The sequence below is a fragment of the Strigops habroptila genome, chromosome 2 (genome assembly GCF_004027225.2).
Source record: "Strigops habroptila isolate Jane chromosome 2, bStrHab1.2.pri, whole genome shotgun sequence".
Taxonomy (NCBI): domain Eukaryota; kingdom Metazoa; phylum Chordata; class Aves; order Psittaciformes; family Psittacidae; genus Strigops; species Strigops habroptila.
In genome coordinates, this window is record NC_044278.2 from 54,517,910 (window position 1) to 54,542,198 (window position 24,289).

The window sequence follows — 24,289 nt, forward strand, 5'->3', positions numbered from 1 at the left end:
CATTATGTGCCTGAGAAAGTGTTTTTCCATTAGCTGCAATTAATACTGTAATGGTAAATGAAAATTATTTCCCGTTTTGCACTTATGGTGAGAAAACATTAAGGAGAAAAAAACAGAGAGAAGTGAAATGAAAGAAAACCAAATGATAATAATTAATATATTGACAGTTCAGTATCATCTCTGACCTGATCGATCATCATGAGGTTTTGGTTTTATTTAATTAGCGTATGGTAATTTCATGCAGAATCCCAGTGTGCCGACGAAAACTGGCGAGTGAAAACATTGACCTTCTGCTCACATATGCAATGTCTTCTTACAGTGCTAACAGCCTATCTGCATCAATGCTAAAAGGCTTCCATCTCACAGGAGAGCCCCTGTATCGGGGGGATATCATTACCGCCTACAGCGAGATCAGAGTTTGGCTCTTCCTGGTGCAAAGGAGTCTGGGGAGCGAAAGGGATATAGGATTTTGCCAGAATAATAACTGGGTGCTATGAGATTGTGGAGTGTTGCCATAAACTGAAAATGAACAGACAAGTTTCTTTTTGTTTGTTTTATTAAATGCTATTATTATTATTTATTATGTTCTTGGTCATCAATTTTCTCAGAGTTGCTAACAGAGTGTCACATAAATCCAGTCTGTCCCTTTCTGACCCTTATAACATCATGCAATTTTCCTCATTCACTCTTAATTTGAGATATAAACTAATTTGAAAACATGTGTTTTATTAAATGGCAAGTTTTCTACTAAAAACATTTCTTTTGCAGTAGGAAGCAACTGCATTAGGAAAAAATATCTCAGCCAGACCTCCTGCATACTTCTCCCAATACATAAGCAAAAAAATATGCATCTGTTCCATTTGCCAATTGCAAAAAAATAATAATATTTGATGGGTAAAAACTCAGCTGTCAGGAGGGAAGACGGACGATTCTGCTTATTGAATGCTATTGACTTCATGGGGCCAATAAAACAACTTGCAAATAAAAGAAAGAGGAACCGATTCATGTCCTAAGATTGTGTGACGTAGCCTTTTTCTGTTTGTATAATGTTGTGATTAAATATGGTTGGGCCCTGGGGAGTGAATTTTTTATTTGAAAGTTAAGCCAATATTAGCAAAAAATAAAATAAAATTAATCAAATGGCCCAGAGCATCACAGCCACAGTTGATTCCAAGGATGTTTGGTTACAAAATGAGCAACTGACTAATTGTGTAAATGCTGTTAATTAGCTGTGCAGAGCCCCTAACTGGGCTTTTCCCTGTAACTAATAAGAAATCAATTAGCTAATGAAGTGGCCGTTAAATGCTATGCTAATCTTAGCTGGGATATTTTTAATGTTTCTTCTTCTTCTCCTTTTTTTTTCTTCTTTATGATCCTTCCTAATTGCCATTGCCATACGGAGCTCACAGCTTTCAGCATGTCTAATGAAACATCATTATATCATAACTGGCATTCTTGGAAGAGTTAGTGGCAAACCTGCTTCCCAATTATTTTTAATTGCCAGACATACTCATAACTGGGCCTTTTACCAAGTAGTTCAGATCCCTGCACTGTCATGTAATATACCCAAAGCCTATGTTTTCTTTTCTTTGCATATGAAGCATGGCGGTAATGTTGTCTGCAATGAAGGAATCATGTAACACCCTAAACAAGGAACCTGGGTGGGTGCCTTTGCCCTTCCTTTGATTGGAGCCGGTGGAGACTCAGCATAGCCTTCCAACTAAACAGTTAAAACTAGACAAATCTCAAGGAGGTTTTACCTCTATTTGAAAACTTCTGATGCCCAGTAAACATTATTCCCCACCAACAATTTCAAGCTAAGAAGGTGGCTGTAGCTTCTGAGAGCTTATGGCAAAACACTGCCATTTAGCAATTATTATTAGGACTAGCAATTGGGGAGTGTGAATGTCTTCAGTGATTCCTGCAGATTTTGTCACTTTCTAAAAGAATTCATTATCACCATTTATTTATGTCTATAAATTCCAACTTAGAGAAGGCATAAAATGTATCTTTTCTTTAGGTGGCATGGCTGCAAATTCAACATCTCCTCTTCAATAAAGCCCGTTATAAGTGGATGGAGGCAAGACTGAATCCCAGATTTTAAAATACTCCTGTAGCTAAGAGGGTTTTTTTATTTACCAAACCGGATCTATCTGGTAATGGCATCATATTCAAACCCTGAATCTCAATGAACTTCTCTAAATCTACTTGCGCTGAAGTAGGTTATGTGTCAGGATTAGACTGGCTCCTCCCTGCCCCCCACAATACAATAGTCCTCAGGACATCTGTGCACAAAATACGTGCTTTTTAAAAGAATGTTTTCAAAAGGGAGTCTTGTCTCTGTCTTTTTTTTATTCCCCTCCCCCCCCCCCCTCCTTTTTTGGATAACATGCAAATTGAATTGGTTAATTCTGCACCTCAGTTTCAGGAAATCTGCCACCAGCAGCTGCCACTGTTTCAGATGTCAGGAGGATGCAGATACACTGTGACATTTTGTTCATTAAATAAACAAACCAGGTTCAGGCTAACAACATTAGGTAGAAAGCCCCATCAATTCTTGTACATTTAGTTCACATAATAGGAAGTGACAATTGTTCCTTAGCTTCATAAGAACTATATTGAAGAACAAAAGGAAAAAGCATACATAATGTGGCAACAGCAACAACAGTTGCCATAAAATCCTGCAAGGTTGATTTAGATTAATGAGGCACATAACTTTTTGCCCAAGGCTACTTAAAATAAATATGGCTACAAACGTGGCTACTAGGGGAGAGAAAAAAACCTCAGGATTTTTTTTTTTCCTTCTTACTACTGTTTTGGTCTTATTTATTTGATTCAACTATCAAATAAGAAAACTACTCCAACAGTAGTCCCTCTGTAGGTAGTCGAAAAAGATCTGCAGAGTGTAGTAGTATAAACACAAAAAGAAAACACAAAAAAAAAAATCCAATTTTTGTACATTTCAGTAGAATAAGATTTTAATAAAAAAATTTAAAATGTTAACTGGTATGTTGACCTTAGATTAAAATAATTGAGATATTAAAACCTCAAATTAAAAGCCATATGTCTTTTCCATTGTGACAAACCAATCTGCCTGAAATATCAACATTTCTGGCTTTTGCTTCAATCAAACGTATTCCAACTTTTGCATCTAGAAAATATAAACATTAAATAGCCAAGACAGCAAATACAATTTGTCAGCTCTACATTGTGTAACATAAAAGTCACTAAATCTGGAAGTTCAGTAATGGGAAAAAAAAGGATGATGCTGAAGAGGAAAACTAGTGGCCTATCTAAAAATTAGACCATCCTAAGGCTTGGATATTATAGCTAAGGCTGTCAGTCAGACTTAGACTGAAAGGTACAGACAATAGAAAAAAATCCTCACACATTAATATGTATAGCACCATGATGTGGCTTTTAATATTCCAAAGGGACTTCAGCAACTCCATGGGAAAAAAAAGCCAAACCTGAGGCTGGCTCGTGCAAATCCTCACCAATGGCAGCAACCCTGCTGGAGGACATGCTACGTGGATGTGCAAAGGTTAGTCCTTTGCATTGCTGGTGTTTTTTTGGGTCCTTTCCCCTTGTGTGTCCACTATCCCCGAGGTGGATGCAGTGGGGTGCTCAGCCAAGGAATGGGTTGGCTGCCTATGAGGATATTCACCCCACTGTGGGCAGCTGCTGCCTACCCAACACCACCACCAACACCCTCCCACACTATATCCAGGATTTTTCTGGGGTTTCCTGTTCCCTTCTTCCATGCCCTGGCCAAGCCCAGCCTCACTCCACCCTGGTCCCTGTCCTCCACATTGACAAAACTCTGGAGTCACTTTGGAGCATCTTCAAAAGCCCCTCTACACCCAGGAAGCCACCAGGGAGATGGGAGTGCCATTCTTAGTGTTCCTCTCCAACAGTATATGTGGGGTCCCCTGCCCTCCACAACAAGATTTGGTGCTGATGTCACATTCAGCTGGTGGGTTTGAAAATACAGGCTCATCCAGATCACTCTCCGGTGTCTTCACCTGTGCAGAAGCTGAAGACAGCAAGTTGTTGGCTTTAATTTAAATACAGGGATTTTCCGGCACTTTGATTTCTTGTGAGCATATTCCTGCATAGGTATCCCAGGCTCCTCCACCTGCCTCCACCTGCCATCTCCTCCCCACATGGATGGGACATGTCAAGCAGAAGGCCCACCCTTTCTGGAGAAGGGTGATACATGGTGCAAGATCAGCAGAGAAGTTTAGAAGCAGATGTGCAGATCTCCTGGTGCCCTGTGGGCTTGGAGGGCTCTTGGATGCCAGCAGAGCCCAAACCAAATGCTGCTGAGAGCAGACAGTACATTTTCAGTGTCAGCTTCCTAACCATCTCAGGGTGTCCATCAGCAGACAAGCTGTGGTCCCTCCCAAGCCTGCATGCAGGTGGAGGACAAGGAGATGCTGCGGCTCAGAAGCAGTGAACACGGCATCTGCAATCTTGTTCCTACTTTTTTCCTCACTCACTTTCATGAAAGCTTCTCCTCGTGTGGTGTTGTGAGAGTTACAGATGAGGGAAAATTTTGCCAGGAAATTGTAAGAATGAAATTGTGGAATCAGTAGCATAATAAACCCCCAGCTGCTGGGCTGCTGGACTAGCTCCTGCTGGGAGACCACAGAAGTTATTTCTGCTGGATCTCCATAGTCACAGACTGTAAACCAGCCTGAGTGCTAAGGGGATCTGCCTTTTGACTGGAGAATGTAACCCATCCAAAATTTAAACAGAAAAAAGCTAACATTTATTCACTGGATCACTGTAGATCACGTTAATTTTATCAGCAATGGAAGGCTCAGATTATAACAGAAGTAAGCTGTTTCTTCTTTTCTGTACAATATTTTTCCTCAGGATAAGATATACATGTTCTTAACTTTATGTATTCCCCCTTCTTGGAACCGTTTTTAAAATATTTCCCCCCCTAAATCTTAGGATGATGGGGACTCTGCAGTGGACAAGTTTTTTCCTTTTAAATGAGCCAATTAATTTCCCTTGTGCTGCAGTACCCGAAACACACAATTTGTGTGAATACCATTCCCATGATAGTGACACGCCAATTTCCAGTAAAAATATGGAGATCATTTTCATTTCCTTAAACAGCTTTTTAAGTGAGGAAGTGTGATAGATGATGCTTTGCAAACTGAAATAAGCACTTCAAAATCTGTGAAAAAGGCCAGATACAATGACGCAAGAAATGAATCAAATTTAGAAGACCTCCCTTTAGAAAAGTAACCATCATTCTGAGTGGCATTTCCAACAAACAATAAAATAACAATAAGTTTTGCAGATATTCTCTTGGGTAGGTTCTTTAATTCACTGATACTTCAGCAGCAGGCAGATGTATCTCCCTCCTTCTTTCCCTCTTCCCTCCTTCTCCTTTTCCTTCATCTTTCCTTCCCCTTCCCCTTTTTTCTTTCTTCCTTCCAGCATCAGGGTTTTGCCAGACTGAAGTCATAAACCCAACCTTTGATTTTTCTTCTACACCAGACATAAGAATTTGAAAACCTTCATGAGCTTTTAGATCTAGACATACTTTTTCAATGCAGTGTTTAAAAAATCTCATTGGGCATCAGCACTGTAGGGACAAGGAGCAGTTTTAAATCCTGCCTCTTTGGTAAGCCAAGTATCACAGCTGGTGTGAGTAACAAGGGGGGGAAATAGAAAGCGAAGCAATTTCATTTCAGGAACCTGTGAAGTTTATAAAGTGAGACTGAAAGTCCCAATCACTGTGGGGAAAGGGCTGCCCAAGAATTTAAGACTCAGAGTGGAATTTCTATAGGTTTATTTGAAACTGGTAAATTACCAAATCAAGGATCTGATACTAGTGCAACCAGCTGGATTTAAAAGAATTTTCATTAACAGCACTGCAGCTTTTCTAATGTAGATGGGCATGTTTGTCAAAAAGCAATGCGAACTTGAGCAAGTTAAATGCGTGTTAATCACTAATTTCAAAAACAGTCTTCACACTGTAGGTTATGCATCTCTAGGAAAAAAAGAGATAAAACAGAAATATATGCAACCAACTATTTTAAAATAATTATTTATTTTTTACTATTAAAATCCACTCATTGAAAAGTCCTGAAATTGCCTTCAGAGCAAAAGAAGGAAGAAAATTCACACTGAACCTGTTGCCACCTCCCACCTTTCCAGACAGACCCCAGTCACCACCTTTCTTGAGAGCATCGAGAAGCTCAGCAGAGGACTTGGGGCCTTTGAAATACGGCTGATGTCTTCACCAACAGGAGGGTACCCCTTCCTCACAGTGACTTCAAGTTTCACAGCCTGGTGACTCCTTGATTCCTGGAAATTTATCCCAGCCTAATTTCTTGGGAACCAATTAAATAAATCCCTATGCTTTGCGTCTGTAAGATTTTTAGCTGTAAAAGCTGCCTTGTGGTACTTTGCCTCAGCCAGTCTCTAATACTGCTCTTTCAGCTCCCCAGGCTGGCAAATCTGTGCTGGTGCTGTGTGCTTAGCTAACAGCTTCTCCCAAGCAGCTATGGAGATTGCCACAAACTCCTGGGGCTCATGTGTACACGGGAAACACAGTCAGGAAATTAAATTTTCCCTCCCCATAATTAATAAGAGCTAAACATTTGTGGGTTTGTTGTCAGTTTTTAAAGTACTGAAGCCAAGCTGAAAAAATACGAGCACTTCCAAATAAAAAGTAAATATTTCTTACTAAAGGAGTTTAAAAAACCCCAATGCTGTGCAATTATGCAATCAAAAATAAAAACTTTTTTTGGACCTTTGCTTAAGGAATTCTTGAACAGTTGCTGTGAGTGTATTTTATTGCCAATGCTGATTCACTACAGTATGTAAGCATGCATTAAATGTTAAGCATGAGTTATCTCACCAACTTCAATGTGCCTGTTTTCATTCTGAAAGCAAGCACAAGCTTCGGAGCTCTGTGGAGTGAGAGGCTGAGTTAGGAATCCTCCTGCTAGGCATATTGCTAGGGATTGTACATTTATTGTACATTTTGCAGAGGTCATTACATGGCGTACCGTACTTATGAATAAACCATGCTTTTTATGAGAACTATTCTTACTTTGGAAATTCTGGAGTTGTACAAATGCTTGGCAAAGCAGGAGAAACAATATGCAACTGATCTGCTTGACAGCATATTGCCAGCACATTTTTCGATGAAATGCATTGAGCCCTGAAAACAGATAATAGGCATTCTTTCTTCTTTCTCTGAAATATCCAGATCACCTCTCAGAGCATGGCTTGGGCTATGCTGTGGAAGCAAATTCCTAGGATCTTTTTAGTTCACTTCTCATTTTGCTTCTCTGCAAAATCCTGCATAATATTCAGACATTTTCAGGGAGGAAAAAAAAGCAAACCAAGTGTTTTTTCTTGAAGGAGTACAAACTGCTTGATGAAGATTTGGGTAAACCTCATTCTAGCCACTTTTTACATAAAATTTAAGCAATTGTGCACTGGAAGTTAAGTTTCTTTTTTAGATTTGATTTTCTAAATCAAAGTCTTCATATTTTAATTCTTATTAAGCCTCCATTTTGAAACCACACTATTTGTTCTCTGTTTTAAGCAAAATGAATACTGCATCCTGCACGCAGAGTTTGTAAAATCAGGTCCAATACATGTCTTTATCATTAGCTGTCATATCACTGTGATTAAAATATGTAACCTATGGAAAGATGGATTATCAGTTTGAACGATTCTGTCTGAACTCACTTAAAGGAGACAAATATCAGAATTTATATCTAAGATGTGTCAAGGGATGCATTTAAAAAATTATTTAAAGCCATATTACACCATTGAAAGCCATAGAAAACCTGTCTACAGTTTTGGGTAAACACTTCTTAGCCCATTATGTATTGCAGAGATAATTTCTGTAACACACTGAGCAGAAAAAGTACCTTTTGTGCTTATTCCATTAATTCAATAAGTTCATGCAAAATTATTTTAATTACTTTTATTGAAGCACTATGTACACCTACGTTGGTGTGTATATTATAAATAATTATTATGAGAATTGCTTGAATTACTCATTGAGGATAAATTATCTGACAAATACAGGCTTTTTCTCTGCTTGAGACTTCTTCATTTCTGAATATACTCCTTATTGCATGTTTTCTTGAATAATGAAGACTATTCAGCCAAGGAATTGCTGGTTTAGATTCCCGATTTGATTATGTGTGATTATTTGTGAGACGTGAAAATGTCAGTCATGTGGGCCTGGGCCTGGTTGAGGGACTGGTGAGCTGGAAGAGAGTCCCAAGGATCTGGGGAGGGAGCCACATGTTTCCTAGGCATGGAGGCCCCTCTCTTGGAGCTACACCTCCATTGCTTCTCACCCGGCCTGTCATCTGCGTTCACAGTGTGTCATGTACAGTCTCCCTAGAAAGCTGATAATGCTACAGGGATCACGAGCTTAATGGAATCAATGTATAATTAATAGCTTATAAAATCTTCAGTGAGTGAATGAGGAGCCCCACCTGGGGACAAGAGGGATGAAATGAACAATTAAGATGGGACAGGGGCCCTTTTCAGCATGTGGATTCAGAGTGAAAGGAAAACAGCTCAGCAGCACCTTGGTGTTGAGTCCCTCATAGAGCTGACACAGGTGTTTAGGCAGGTCACAGACTTGCTGGCTACTTAGCCAGAGCCCATCAATGCTTATGGAGCCAGAGGCTTTAGATAAAGTGACCCCCATAACCAAAGCCTATAAATAAGGATATGAGGATGATGATGAGAAGGATGTGAGAGTCTAGAACTCAGAGAGCCACAGGTCTTGTGGGGACCAAGTGTGCCTCTATCCCCAGCCACACCTGCTGGGATGTAACAGCTGCTGGCACTGGTGTGGTTCAGGATAACCCCTGTGCTAGGGCCTGGCATGCATCCAATTCCTGGGCAGCCATGCAAGCTAGCAGGCAACCCTTTTCCAGGTCCCACTTGCCAAACTCTCAGGTGGTCTGGCTGTGGGAGGTGAAGGGAGTCAGGATGCAGCTGCCAATGACAGCAGCCAGCCTAAAGCCATGCATGCAGCCTTGCCAGTGGACCCCAAAGCTGGGCAGTGTGGGGGTCTGCTGCCAGGGCAGCAGCTGAGTGGCTGGGAAGGAGGTCCCTCTGATGGGCATTGCCCCGCCTGGGGCAGGCTGCAGAAGGACATCCCACAGCTCTGGGCAGTCCCTGAGTGTCACAAAGACAAATGTTGGAAGGCGAACACTCAGCCAAGCAAAAGACAACAACTAATATTTCAGTTTGCTCACAGATGCCTTCGTCTTGGCTGCTAACGTGGAAGTTCACTGTAAGAAAGGCTATTGTGCTGACAAAAATGTGTGTGAGTGAAATATTTACACAAAGCAACTAGAGGAGGGCAGGCAAGCAGCAAAGGGAAGCGTCCCCTGGAACCGGGTGGGTTTTCAGAAACACCGCCATTTCCTGCAAGTTTGCTTGCTTCTGATTTTACTGCACTGAACCAGTTCTCGTAGTGGCAGTGCTGGCTCCTCGCTGCCCAGACACAAAACTGTGTCTCTCCTAGATGTGGGGTGCAGGTGACAAGAAGGTGGCCTCAGTGCCCCCAGAGCCCCAGGGTGCAGTCAAAGGGATGGAGGGAATACATTCCCATCCTGTATCCTACTGCCAAGGCCCCTTAAATTAAAAGAAGTGGGCCAAACCCTGCCTCCAATATACATCTAGGTCTGCTTCTGAATCCAAGCAAAGCTGGATACATATGGATATGTGCCAGATTTGGGCCTGCTGCCTGCTTGCTCCTTATACAGCAGGAGAGATTTGCTGTCTTTTATGGCAGCTCCCAAGTGCCTCAGGTCCGAGGGATGGGGAATGCAGCATAGGTAAAAACCTGCCAGTTCCCAGCACGTCAGGTACCCAAAACCATGAAAGCCGCGTTTTGCTGATGTTCTCTTTCATTGAAGATTAAGCCTCCATTTGTTTTCCAGCATTTGATGTTTCATTCCTAATGATCTCTAGACTCAGTACCAAAGTTGTCTTCCTGACAGCGAATGCCAAGTGCGATTACTCGCCTGGCTAGGGATCCTCACCTCCGTCTGATGGCTGTGCTGAGGGAATGCCATCATCGTGGGGATCGCCCTGCCGGGCTGCCAGCAGCCGGAGCATCCTGCCAGCCCCCACGCTCTCCTTGCTTCCTCCTTCCCTCCCTCCCTCGCTGCCTCTCCTTTTTTTTCTTGGGCTTAATATAACTGCACAAAGGCAACACTAAATAAGGAAAATATGCTTCCCAGTAACCAAAACTGACAAAAACAAAGATGACATGTTTATATAATTAGTTACACATCTAACTTTTTTCAGCTTTTCTTCCTTTCAAATATTCCACAATGACTCCACAGCCCAGGCTACGAGTGAAGCTGAAATAGATGTGGAGCAAAGAAATTGGTCTTTTTTTTTTTTTTTCCTTTTCCCTCTAAAAACCATTATAGACCTTAGGTAACTCCTGAATCTTGGAGTCCCTCTGTGACTGCTTTCTGCTGTGAGAGCAATTCATTAAAAGTTAATTAAAAGGTGAAGTTCAATATGCAGTTTCCTTTAGCTAATCCTCCTAAGGCAGCTTCATATGGCACTAATGTATCCATTTTGTTGATGTTAGAAAACAAAAAGGCAAGATTGTCTAATTAAGAGGTTGGTGTTTACAAGAGAGAGGTTTTCTAATTGGTGATTCTGAGCCCAAATTAATCTTAATGTTGCTCATTTAAGCATTCTCAATCTATCTTGGACTTTTCCCCAACAAGACCTTGCAAAATGTGAATTATTTCCAGGACCTTTGATATAACAGTATTCAGCTTTCTTTCTCCTTCTGTGCGAGTACCCCTTCGGGGCCCAATTCAGACCCCCCTTACCGCCTGAGCTGCTTTCCTCTGGCTCCAGTGCAGGAATCTTCTTCCTAAGGGCTTTGCTGGGCCAGCTGGCTCCTAAAGGTGGAGCTTCATCTCTGTCTTTCACCACGTTTTCACTCAAATATCTAAATATGTGTTGTATTTCCACTCACATCAGTTATTCTTCTGGTAATATGTTTTAAATGCTTTACAGAAATGAACACGCTCCATCCGATCATGTTGGTGCCAAACATTTTTTTTGTCTAATAAAAGACAAAAGCATAATAACTGTATTCATACTAATTCTGGTTTCTTTTGATGGTAGCTGTTGACTTCCTGTCCTTGCAGTGGGAATACAGAAAAAGAAAAGAACACTGCCCCCCCCTCCTTAAAAAATATGAATTTACACTGCCCAGATACACTTATGAGAAACAGCAAAAACATCCTAAACTGCCATCACTCAGCCAGTTTTGGCCACTCAGACTTTAATTTTGGAGACCATGCTGGTAGCAGTACATGAAAGAAATCTACAAACCATCACAAAAATGAAACAACATAAATAAACTCCAAAGAAAACCAATTCTAAAATACAGGCTGTCCAGGACAATTCTTTCCTTTTCAGAAAAATGGAGATACTAACAATGATGAAACTTGGTATGTTCATCAAGGACTGTCACAAAACCAAATTCAAATTGTAACTTGCCAAGGAAATGAAAGTGCCACCTCAGGATTAAGCAAGGTGACTTTCTATTTACAGTTTTTCGCATTGACTTTTGTTTTTGTGCTCTCCACCGGTGACTCTGTCCTCCAGTGTGCCAGTGTTTTTCTCTGTGTATATGACTACCTGTTTCTCCTTTAAAAGAAGTCGCACAGGCAGAACATTTTCCACTTTCGTCTCAATGTACCTCACACAGTAATCTTAACACTTGTCAATAACATCTGAAGGTTAAAAAAATACCTCTTGCCAATATGGTGCTTTTCCTCGCCATCTCTACCTCCTCTTGTTTCTTCTTTCTCCTTTGTTCATTTAAATTGCTGGCCAGTGATAGCCAAAAATAAAGAAAAAGGGGGTAAAAAGGCAAGGGAAAGACCTTATTTCTTTGCAAAACCATGGAAGGCCCCATATGTCTGTCTGAGCTGCTCAGAAGCTGCAGATGTGTTGTGCTGGATTGAGAGTCATGTGGTTGGAAACTATTCACTACCCACTAAAAAAACCTCTTCTGGGTACGCCCTCGCATTCAAGGTATGGAGGCTAAAAGTGGGACCAGCCTCCTACAATTCTAGCTTGCAAAGTATACTGAAAAAAAAAGAAAGACAGGAAGACAGGAAGACAGGAAGGAAGGGAGAAAGGGAGAAAGAAAGAGAGAAAAGAGAGAAAGAAAGAGAGAAAGAAAGAGAGAAAGAAAGAAAGAAAGAAAGAAAGAAAGAAAGAAAGAAAGAAAGAAAGAAAGAAAGAAAGAAAGAAAGAAAGAAAGAAAGAAAGAAAGAAAGAAAGAAAGAAAGAAAGAAAGAAAGAAAGAAAGAGAGAAAGAGAGAAAGAAAGAGAGAGAGAGAGAAAGAGAGAAAGGAAGGAAGGAAGGAAGGAAGGAAGGAAGGAAGGAAGGAAGGAAGGAAGGAAGGAAGGAAGGAAGGAAGGAAGGAAGAAAGGAAGAAAGGAAGAAAGGAAGAAAGGAAGAAAGGAAGAAAGGAAGAAAGGAAGAAAGGAAGAAAGAGAAAGGAAGAAAGAAAGAAAGAAAGAAAGAAAGAAAGAAAGAAAGAAAGAAAGAAAGAAAGAAAGAAAGAAGAAAGAAAGAAAGAAAGAAAGAAAGAAAGAAAGAAAGAAAGAAAGAAAGAAAGAAGAAAGAAAGAAAGAAAGAAAGAAAGAAAGAAAGAAAGAAAGAAAGAAAGAAAGAAAGAAAGAAAGAAAGAAAGAAGAAAGAAAGAAAGAAGGAAAGAAGGAAAGAAGGAAAGAGAGAATAAGCCTTGGTTCCTATACGGGAACGCCCAAGCCTTACGGTTTGTCCGCAGTGCACAAACACTAGATGTAGCACAGTATTTCTGGGAGCTGGAACAGCATTCTGGGTATACTGAAATTAAGAGGGTTGGGCATGCTTGTGAGCCTGCAGAGTTGCTCGCTCTCTGTTTTCCAAGAGAGAAATGTGAAAGAGTTTCCCAGTTATAGCCCCCATACCTTTGCTGAGGAGGGATGCCACAAATCACGTGAATAATTAGTGACACTCTTAAGCGTCTAGCACTGTGCCCATTTATTTTCTTGGCACAAAATGTATTAGTTCTACACTATTCATTTAGCCTGCATTTAGAAAGAGATAAATTTTAGTCGGAAGCTCTACTGAAAGACAATATATACTGTATGTTGCAGAAAAATCTATTTACTCTAAGACCATAGCTTTCCCTAAAAAAAAATCAAAAATCAGGAGAAATAGTATGGAGTTAACTTAGATGAAAGCCTAATTTTTTCATAGCTTTTGATGGTTTGAATCTCCTACCTAAATGGCCTGCAGTGACCTTTTCAGGAATGCTGTACTCAGAGTTATATTCTCACCAAAAAAAGCACATTTCTGTGATCCCCTCATTTAGATAATAGCTCTGTGCCTTTTGCTACAAATGTGGGGTGAAGGGAGGGAAGAAAAGAGAAAGTTTTTCTTTCTCCACAAACGTTAATGAGACTTTTCAACTAAGCTGTAGAGTGAAGGAACTTAAGCCTCTCTACCTGTTTCTGTTTTTTATGCTTTGAGCTCTTGCTGTGCCTCAGCTGCCTTCATCCCACCTCTGAAAGGCCCTCAACAACCCATGGCATTGTCTCTGTGTATTTTTCAGTTTAAGCTACGCTCTACCAGGACCACTTTTAGCTTCCATATTTCAGAGGAAAAACAAACAGAAACAGAAACCGTTTGATGTATTTTAAGTAGAGAAAGCCAGTAAAATATTTTTTAATGGGGATACAAAGCCTTTCAGCCAACAGGATGCTGGTTCAGTTCCAGCCCAGATGAGGGACAACTAAAAGTTGATACCATCTAAAGGCTATTAAAGCCTTTGCAAAGTGAGTAGCCGCCTAAGTACCGTTGCCAGTGGCCACATCACAAAAGCACACTAACAAGTCTGTCTTCAGATTCTTTCTCACAGGTTTCTCAGTAAGAATACATGAATAGCCATGGAGACCAGCCATCCTTTCAGGCGGGTTATCAACACTGCTGGAGGTTCATGAACCAAGCTGAAATCTGCCCAGAGACTCTGTCATAGAATGTCTGGTATGATGTGCTGCTAGGTTAAATTACATGAATATATTGATATAAGCAGCCATGCTCTCACAGGCCCTCTTTGATGAGTAATAAGTGTAAATCCATTAAAATACAGCATTAGAAAGCCAGGCTCTAAGCTCACCACCAACCCTCTAAAAGAGTGGATGGATAGACTTTCAGCGGGCATGTGGTCTGGTCAACCCATGTGCATACCAGCTCTGGGTATGAGCAGTGCCGCATCCCGGCAGAACTGTGCTGCAGAAACCCGTGTTGGCCACAGGGAGAGCTGTGCCCAGGGAAGGTACATGGCACAGGCCAGCCATTCTTCCCAACCCACATCCACCCTCACACATGAAAGATACCCCACGCCTTTACAGAAACTCTCCTCCCCAACATCAGCACATTCTTCTCTCCCACAGCTAAAGCTTTATGTGCTGACAGAAAAATAGGTAGGATTTTTCCTTAAAGAAGTACATGTTCAACTGAGTAAACTCTGATTTACCCACACATCTCTCTGCAGTGCAAAACGAGTGAGAAGGGAAAAGGCATGGGGCAGAAGTCTGATTCAGGAATATAGGATACAAACTATGTTTTCATGCATACACACAGACTTGTTTGCTGAAAGTTTCACATACATCAAATTAAAATAGACAAAGCAACAAACTCAGACACCATTTACCCATAGGGAATACACTCAACCTTTATTTAGCCACTGAAAATTTACTCCTGCTTGTCTGTATCGCTAACCTGCTTGGGTAGACTGATGTTTTGATGCCAGAATACCCGTAGGGTTTCCAGAGAACATATCATAAGATTTACAGCTACAGACACATCCTTGTAACAAAGCAAATTGGACTTAGATGGGAGTCTTGTGCAGAGCTGCTCAGCCTACAGAGGACTGATGGCATTGGCAAAAGAAAACTTTAGCACCTCAAGAAATTTACTGTAAAAATGTGGATACCTGAGGTTATGGGTATTCTAGATCTTGGAGGAAAGAGGACAGTTCAGGATTATGTTCTGTGGTTATAGGGCAGATTTCAGGTACTACAAGTCATACTTGATGCTTTTTATCCTTTTATGAGTATGGCCCTATATTTTTCTGTGCCTTTGACATAGCACCGGAGGCACTTCCCTGCCTCTCAGCGGTGTTTTAAAAACAAAAACCTGGAAGACTGCGAAGTACACACTAGTCACAGGGTCAAGCTTCAGACCACATTTCTGCATAGCTTGCTTTGTGCAGGGTAGTGGCTGTAAGATCCAAGACTGAAAGATCCCACATTGTCTCTGTTCTTGTATGATTATAAGGATCTGAAAACATGCAAGTAAATAAACCCCAGCCACATGAGTGGTCCAGGAGAGCTTAGAGGGTAACATTTCTCCTACTGTGTCTGCACAATAAGACACTCAATAAAGTTGCCTCGGTGCTGAATGACCTGAGCAAGCATGACCTATAGAGGGACACACATGGCAAAGATGCTTTTAAGTTCTCATTTTTATTTGAGACTTAGGATTGCTTTAAAGTTCTCCATTTTCTTTTTCATAATGTGGAGTGAAACTTAAAAGTGCCCCAACTTGTAATGAAAGCTGCAACGAGTTTTAGCAAATAAAAAGCCACTTCAGGAAAAAAACACTACTGTCCTGGCTGGGAATTTTAATAGTGCTGCACTCACAGCCAGACTGCTTGTAACTTTTCTATTAAAATGTTAAATCGAGAGCATTAAACAGCTTCCAATTAAGGGGTATATTATCACCTCGATGCACAGGGAGTTTCACACGTAAATCCCTATGTATTAAGAAGAGAACATACCCTGTGGCTTTTTAAATAACAAATAAAAGTTAAAAGAGATTTTGCAGGAGGTAGAAGAGCCATGGAAAAGCTTATACTTTAACATAGTCTGAGTGGAAGAAAACAAATGTTTAAAACTGTATAGAAAGAGTATTTATTTTCTTCTTTTTTTCTCTACCATTCCCAAATATTTCCACTGGGACCTACTTACTAAGATGAAAGTCTAAGTATTCCATAGGACTGGAAGTAATGATTTTTGAAGGACTTTCATATGTATAGGCTGAAGGTGCTATTGGTCACATCTTGTTAACACTGAGAGCGTCTTTCCCATTGCCACAGTGCCTACTCTATGAGTCAAAGTTCATTTTTCTAAGGCAAAGGCAAATCTGCTAATTAATTTGAGTTAATATTATTTAAAAAAGTCAGAAACACTTAAGAAATACCCTCTTAGCATCTCTCATGTTCCTGAGGGTCTTTTGAAGTAAGATGTGAAGAGCTGGAAACCTCCCAGCCTATACACATGCTTGAAATTTTTCAGTGTAAACTGAGGGATTAAAGCACACTTGGAAAAATCAGACACTACTGACCAAGTTCGTTAGCAATTGTTGTATATGATTAAAGCCAGAGGCAGTTAAATCAAGGCTGCTCACTGTGGTCATAGTGACACCAAAAGCAAGTCCATCAGCTGCCTTGCCTCTTGATCTGTGGTCATAGCTCAGCTGGCTTGGTCGGGTCGAGGCAGGGAGGGCACAACACACCAGTGAGATGAGTTTTCAGAAAACATGCTTGTAGATGTTGAAGCAGGAGAGACATCATGGGCTGGCAGTTGGTCCAGTGCATCTGAGTGGCCACTTATTGCTGCTAACCACATCACCTTGGTGAAGTCACCTCACAAATGGCTGCAGCCCAATAGCGCCTATACTGAAAAATCCTAGCCGATGTTTGTGGCCTTCCACTAAGGAGCTACAGCAATAGCTGTAATGTATGCGGTTCTCAGCTGTTTGAGGTAGACTTCCAATTCATGCAAAGTAATTTAAAATGTAGTCAGGCTTTTTGCTGTCAGACTAGACAGATGAAATGCTGCTGGACCAGCAGGAGGAAGTTTGGCCAATGTTTTGAGCTCCTTGCTGTTCAATTAGGCATTGCAGACAGTCAGGGTTCATACCACCTGGTCAGGGACCACCTCAGAAGTTCTAAGTGCCCTCCGATTTCTGTCCTGCCCTGCCTCCCTTGTGCCACAGTACTACATCTGAAGGGCTCAGGCGCCTACATGAGGGTCACTGAAATGAATGGTCTCTCCCGCCTGATGCAGAGTAAGCATTTTACACAGGAAAGCTGTGAATTGCCCTTGGCACACAGAGCTTCTGGGATACTACAGAATAGGTGCCTATGGTATCCCATGATATGGTAGAACTAGTTGTGAGTTCTCAAAAGAAAAGCTTTACTGTTTACACCAATCTGGGACTGGTCTTGAGTGAGGTCTTGGTCTCTAACCGCCGACAAAAGTCACTGCTCCAATACTGGGCAAATACAAGTGTAGGAGCCCAGAGGACATTTTGATCTTTTTTGACTCTTTTTAGTTCAGAGAAACCAGCAACCTCCTGCACTTCTTTGAAAGAGGCTTCCCCACTTTTATGGACTTCAGACTTCTAAAGGGTTTGCTGAAACAGTTTTAGGAAAGTGCAACTGATGGAAAAACAGACAGACAAAAAGCTCCTCCTTAGGTCAGCCTCCAAGCCAACATTTGGCTCCGTAAGACCAGGTGGTGACCCAAGTTTTCTTTCAGCTCTTGCCAGAAGGAAGGCCTTGGATACACAAGGGACACAGCACTGAGATATCTGATAGAGCTTGTTGGGATGCATTGATATGCGCTTAGGTGATGCAACTTGCTGGGAGGAGGGAGGTGCTGGCAGACGTCTGGCCTCCACTTGTAGGCAGCTCCAGCTATGCTACTGGACTATGGGAGAAGAGGAAGCATGACTCTTTGCTGCCGTAGTTGTTCTCCTTACTGCTCCATGCTGTTTCCCCAATCCTGCTCTGCTCTGGCTAGATGGCTTTTGCAGAACTCAGGAGGAAGGAGTGCTTCTCACAAGCATTTTCCCTGCATCTCTGCAGCTCCTCCTGCACACAGCTGGCCTGGAGGAGCAAAGGCAGGAGAATGGTCACCTTCTGTGGCAGCATGAACACCCCTCTGCAAGCCATTGCCTTCAAAGGCAAAAGAGCCAGGAGGAGTTCCCGCTCCCCCTCTGATGCTTTCCTCCTTAACAAGCACCCTCAGAGCAGCTTCTGCATAGGATCCTGTACTACAGAGCTGCCATGACTTCCTCTGCTGTTCCAAAGGCAACAGGCGTCTGGTCCTGCTTCTCCCTTTCATAGGACCATTGTGTTTGGAGATTGTTTCCAACTTCCATCACTCAAACACAGCTTATAATTTCCATGTTAATGTGGCATTTCAGCAAATGGTATGATGAAAAAAAAAAGCATTCAGGTGCAGGTCTCAGATGGAAGCGAAGGAGGCTACCTACTTTCATATTTATGCACCATATGCTTGAGAATAAAAAGACTGGAAAGCTCCCTTACTCTCTTTCACCACAGACTCTCAAGGAATATGGGATCTCTAAAAGCTTTGGCATAAATCCTTGGGTTTGCCTATATTATTCATCAAGACTCACCATTTATCCAACAGTTTTGAAAAACAAGATACACCAACACAGACCAAAGTAGATTACTATAGATACCTAGTTTTTCAAATCATGGCTTCAGCCTGTTCCCTTGAGATTTCTACTAAGCTAGGCCCCTCTCTCCTCTCCTCTCCTCTCCTCTCCTCTCCTCTCCTCTCCTCTCCTCTCCTCTCCTCTCCTCTCCTCTCCTCTCCTCTCCTCTCCTCTCCTCTCCTCTCCTCTCCTCTCCTCTCCTCTCCTCTCCTCTCCTCTCCTCTCCCAACCCCAGTGACAAGCACAGCAGTTGCTCAAACCCCGACCATAACAGACAACGCAGCCACTCCAACTCCAAGTACAGCAGCTACACCAAGAGCCACCCGGTTGCTCTGATGCTGGGACAATGGGGCTGACAGTCACAAACTAGAAAGTAGGGAAGCCAAGCAGCTGGGATCACTTGCTAGGGAAGGAGGAATTGACAAAGCGATTGCAAAAGAGAAGCGAGCCTTCAGCCTTTGGCTGGCCTTTGAACACCCTTGAGACCTGCCTGCTGATTGTGCTGGGGATCAGCATGTTGGCACACATACGGAGTGTGTTTTACCCATGGCCATCCCACCCTGGGAACACCCTATTTCATCTGATCTTGAAAGTTAAGCACTATTAGGTTCAAATCTGGCCTCGCCTCTCCTCCTCTTCCCTTTCCTCCCCTTCTCTCTACTCCTTATGCTGTTTCTTTATTAAGTGAATGCTGGCTATGTCCTGTGAGTTGAGGGTGGACTGTTTGGTAAACCTGTCATCTACCACAGTAATTCATAGAATCTGGCATGTACCAGATGGACAATATTCCATGGTTTAAAGTGAGCTCTGTCAATCTTTGCTATTGATATTAAACAAAAGTCAGGATTATTAAAGCATATGGGTACATGGCCTCACACACTGGTTAAACCTTTGTTTTGAGAACACAACTGCTGTTGTTGAGCATTCTGAAAATATATGTAGTGTGCTACAGTACACAGGGAATCACAGATGTCAAGGGGAAATGATATGTGAAAGCAGTGTACGTTTAAAAATGCAGCACTACTGTACCTTCTTAAAAGAAAAAGAAACTTTCCTTCTTCTCCTTCCTTCCCCCTGTTGCCAGTTAAAATGAACTGTCAGAGCCTGGATAAAGATACAAACAGGATTGCATACCTTACCAAGCCTACAGTGACTCTTAGACTTTGATCTAATTCTATTTGCTGCTTTATGATGCATGAAGCTGTCAGATAAAGAGGTGTTCAAAAAAATCCACTCGAGCTGTCAGGGCTGACAAGCCCTGTGATGGATTACAGAGAAAACAAAAGGGTTATCACCTTAACCACAAACATTTATATCTTTTTTTCATAAGGGTGCTTCAATCAACATGTAGTTACCAGGGTGCAGGTTGTTGTGAGCCTGTAGGAACATAGATCCAATGACACATGTTGAAACAGCATTTAAAAAGTACAACACACATGCGTTGGCACTAATATGCTGCTGACATGGTACAGTTGTGCTTACTTAGATCAAAGATAAGAACCCTATAGTTTTCTATATAAAAAGGTCTCTTTTCTGAAGAACAGATTTCCCCCTCCCCACCCGTCTTTCAAAGATTAAAGACAGTCATAACAGTCTGAATGGGGTTTAACTCAAAAAGCCCAGTACTTAAATATGCCCATATGATTAGTTACACAATAGAAACTTCAGCACAGAATGAAGAGCAGTTAGCATTTGGCTTATGTAGAGGAAACAAAAAAAAATTGCACTCGCTCCTTTTTCAACATCAGAAAGCAATCTCATGGCCCATTCATCTACCATCTCTTCCCCCTCCCTCACCAAAGTTTATCAGTTCTTAAAAGGCCACCGCAACAAACAATATTGGACCTGAAATTTGTCAAACAAAGCTAATATTCTACCTCTAGCGCTGCATCTTTGACACTCTAGTGAAAAGAAGACAAGAAAATACATCAAGATTCTTACTTGAGCTGATAATATAGGCATTTTACCTATGATTTACACTTGGGATCAAGATTGGACATATTCTCTTTTGGTCAGTGCATCCATATGCTGAGAGTGACCAGAGGCTATTCTATAGGGTACTATGATCATGTTTAATTCTTCAGTGGTTGTTTTTTTCCCCCATTTAGTGATTGTGATAACAAAGTAGGCTTAACACTATCACTAATTGAATGGATTAAAAAAGGAATTTGACAATTTATGGAGGATAAATTGTCTTGTAATTACAGAACAGGATGACCCTTATTGAAGAAGCCCAGGAAGTCTTCAAGTCACAGGTTGCTGGATCCTGGGAAAAGTGCCAGGAAAAAGATTATTCTGTGTTTGTCCTACTTCCCCATCTTTTCCTAAAAAGGCTGTTACTGGCTACTGCCTACACGAATGTTTGGCCCAACCCCCTTTTACCTCCCTGGTTCTAAATAAGAGAACTTGTATCTCCAGCAGGAAGATTTTTGCCGGGATATACATGTAGTTTATGTATACCATATGCACATACATATGTGTGTCTACAGCATAGATGGAGCCTGCCAAATTAGTAATGAGCTATAGAAGTTAATGCAAACCTTGTATATGGAAAGAAGGTTAAAGGTGAGGCATCTTCACACATCATCTTATGCGCAGGTGAATTTCTGATGTGCTGGGTGGGAGAAAAGACTTCATTTTACTTGGCAGGACCTCTGTAATGTGAGAGAATCACTTGGATTTGGATATTGGGACAACGACAAAACCATCTTGAACTCCCCAAAGGTGGGTTGTAAGATTATAATCAGCACAAACGGGTTTTTAGAAAGTAGAAGTTAAAAAACAGAGAATCTCAATAATAACAGCATAGGCCAGGTTCTGTGCTTATATACAAGGCTATTGCCCCACAGTACAGGAACCTGGGCTATGTCCCCTGTGAAGCACAGCAGACTAACACTGGAGTGGGTGTATCAGAGCAAGACAGAAGCAGAGAAAAAAGTCAAGCAGAAGCGTTTGGGCCAGGATGAAGAAAGAAGAGACAAAATGGCAGGACTGAAAAGAATTCTCTCACACAGAAATGGACCACCTGACAATCCCAATAAAACACACTGGTATTAAAGTTCTCCTTTCTGATGGATCTCCCTTTAACACCCACTGTCTAAAGAGGAAAAAAGAAAAAAAATAAAATGGCCCAAACATGATGCTTACAAAACAAAATTTAGAAGTCCTCTCAAGTGCCTCTTCAGCTATACCAAGACTGGACAGGATCTTGGTTAGCAGCTGTGGGGGGAGGGAGGACACCATTTCTTCAGTAATTCTAGCAGGCTTTTAAGGCCGTTTCTCAGCTCAACTCTACCTCTCTGGCGCAACTTGCCAAGCACTAATAGACACAAGCATTACCATCATTCATTAAACTATATTCCTATGCCATAGCCATCCAACATACCAATAAAACTCCTTTTCAAAAAGTTGAAAGGCGAGCTGGTTCAGATAGGCCATTATTAGTATGCATGGAGTGTACATTCACAGGCAATAATACAGTGGGAATTCAGCTAGCCTGAGCATAGGCTGATGTGAAGCATATGATATTACTTATGTAGGCATGAAAGCAATCTGCTTTAATATCAGACACTTTAGTGCAAAGAATGTCAGGGTTACCAAAGGTTAAAGACAGGCCGCTGGATTTTTTCATTGCCTTTTTCTTTTTTTTTCGTATGAGCTGAAAAAAAAGTGGGATGACTCTTTCGCATTTTCAGGTTTTGGGGGCTGCTGCATAAAATGGTACTAAATGATGCAAGTTAACAACAGCGAGGTAAAAACAAAAAGGTAGCAAGTGCCATAAAGCATAGTATGTAGAGAAAAAAGAGTGTGAGAAATGGCCAGCTGCCATTCAGCTGATGTCAGTAAGAATTGCCCCCAGCTCTGATTTTGGTTGCAGGATTTGAGCATCATCCCATTAAGCCAGGGCCTTCAAGGAGTGCTGAATGGAGGCACAGAGCCTCGGAGGCCAGGTTCCCATGTGCCCGTGCTGCCTGCCATTCCTTGGTTTTTCACACTGGTTCTGGGTGCTACAGATTTCCATGCCACTCTGCTGTCACACATCTGGCCTGGCAGGACAGGGGCAGTTTGCTGCATTTTCCTTACCAGGAGCTTAATGGTCTGCCACACTGCCTGGCCGCGGTGTCAGCCAGTGCACCCCATGGGTGCCAACAGGCTGCAGGATCAGGACGTTTGGTACCCTGCTGGCCCATGGTCCCTGCGAGCTCTTGCTTGCATTCCGCAATGAGCAGCTGCTGCAGCACTTTGAACTTTCACTTTTCCTTTACTAAAATTAAAAACCAGGCACATAACCAAGCTGAGAGCTCCCCAAACCTCAGGTGGGAAGAATTACTGAGAACAGAAGCCAGGCTGGCTGTTTTTCAGAGGCTGATTGCTTTTTCAGGGTGTATTAGCATCTACTTTTTCCCCAGCACTGGAATCCTTGGGTACTGGGGAGCCTAAGAAAAGAGGGAGCTCTTAGACAGGAGGATAAAGAACCAAGAGAAAGAACAAAAAAGGAACAGAAAATGAAGATGTTTCTCTCATTTTGCTCAAAAGCACAGTTCAGTTTCTATTTGATTCCATGTGTTATAGAAAATAAAAATTGTAAATATTAGGGAGAAATAATGCAAGCCTTTATGAAACCATTTGCTTTCATAACCTACTCTGAAGTGACTAAATCCCCTCTATACTTACTGAGAGCCCTTTCTCAGGCTGCTGCTACCTGTCTGTTAGTCCTTATGCAGGACTGTGCCTATAGTTGACAGTTTATGACACATGCAAAGAAAGAAAGAAAGACAGAGGGAGAAAGAAAGAGAAAGAAGGGGGGAGCGTGCAGTGAAAGGAAGACAGATGGGCCTATCAGTTACGTATATTGTGACCCACCTGCCAGTCACAGCCCCATGGGAATGTGGCATAATAAATACTGAAAAATGGAAAGTAGGAATTAAACTTAAAAAAAAAAAATCAACAAAAAACCCCACCACTAACCAAATATATTGAACAAAGTAAATTGTCTGGAAGGGAGAAGTGTAATAAAGATTTTTTTAGGAGCATATAAATCAAAATTTCAAAAGAAATTTGCTAAATGGGGTTTCAGCTCCTGTGCAGTCAGTGGCAGGAGGGTGTAAATTGTGGATCTAGAGAGTATGATTGCCAGCACGCCTAGGTATGAGGGGGTTGATTCAATAAATATTCATGATGGCAGCATGAATGCTCTAAGCACACACCCAACCCCAGCAACCCAGCTTGGCTGCACTCCCCCCATACGCTCCCCAGGAGCCTCTGCATGTTCTTGCATTGCCCTTAGCTGAGTCTCACTGCTTTTTATAACTAAGCGTATGTGTGTGTGTGCACATGTGTGTGTGCAGATGTAGGAGCCCAGCCACTGCAGACCAGACCTGACTTACTCCTCCTAGCCCTGTCTCATTACCTGCCTTCCGAGAGCTCAGCAATAAGCAGAGCTGTGAGACCTTCAGCTCATCATGATGATCTAAAAAAATTCACTGAGTGAAAAATCCTTCTTGCTAAGATCAGGAGTAATCAAACACCATTCTTCCTATGCTGTTTCATGAAAAACCTTGCTTCTCCTCTCAAATACCATGAAGTCCAGAAGATCATCTCTTGCTTCTGTTATGCATGTCCTTCACTCCAACCCTGACGGTGTTTCTACAACTTCATGGAAATTCCATCCATTCTCATGCCAAGCACATGCTTCTCTAGACT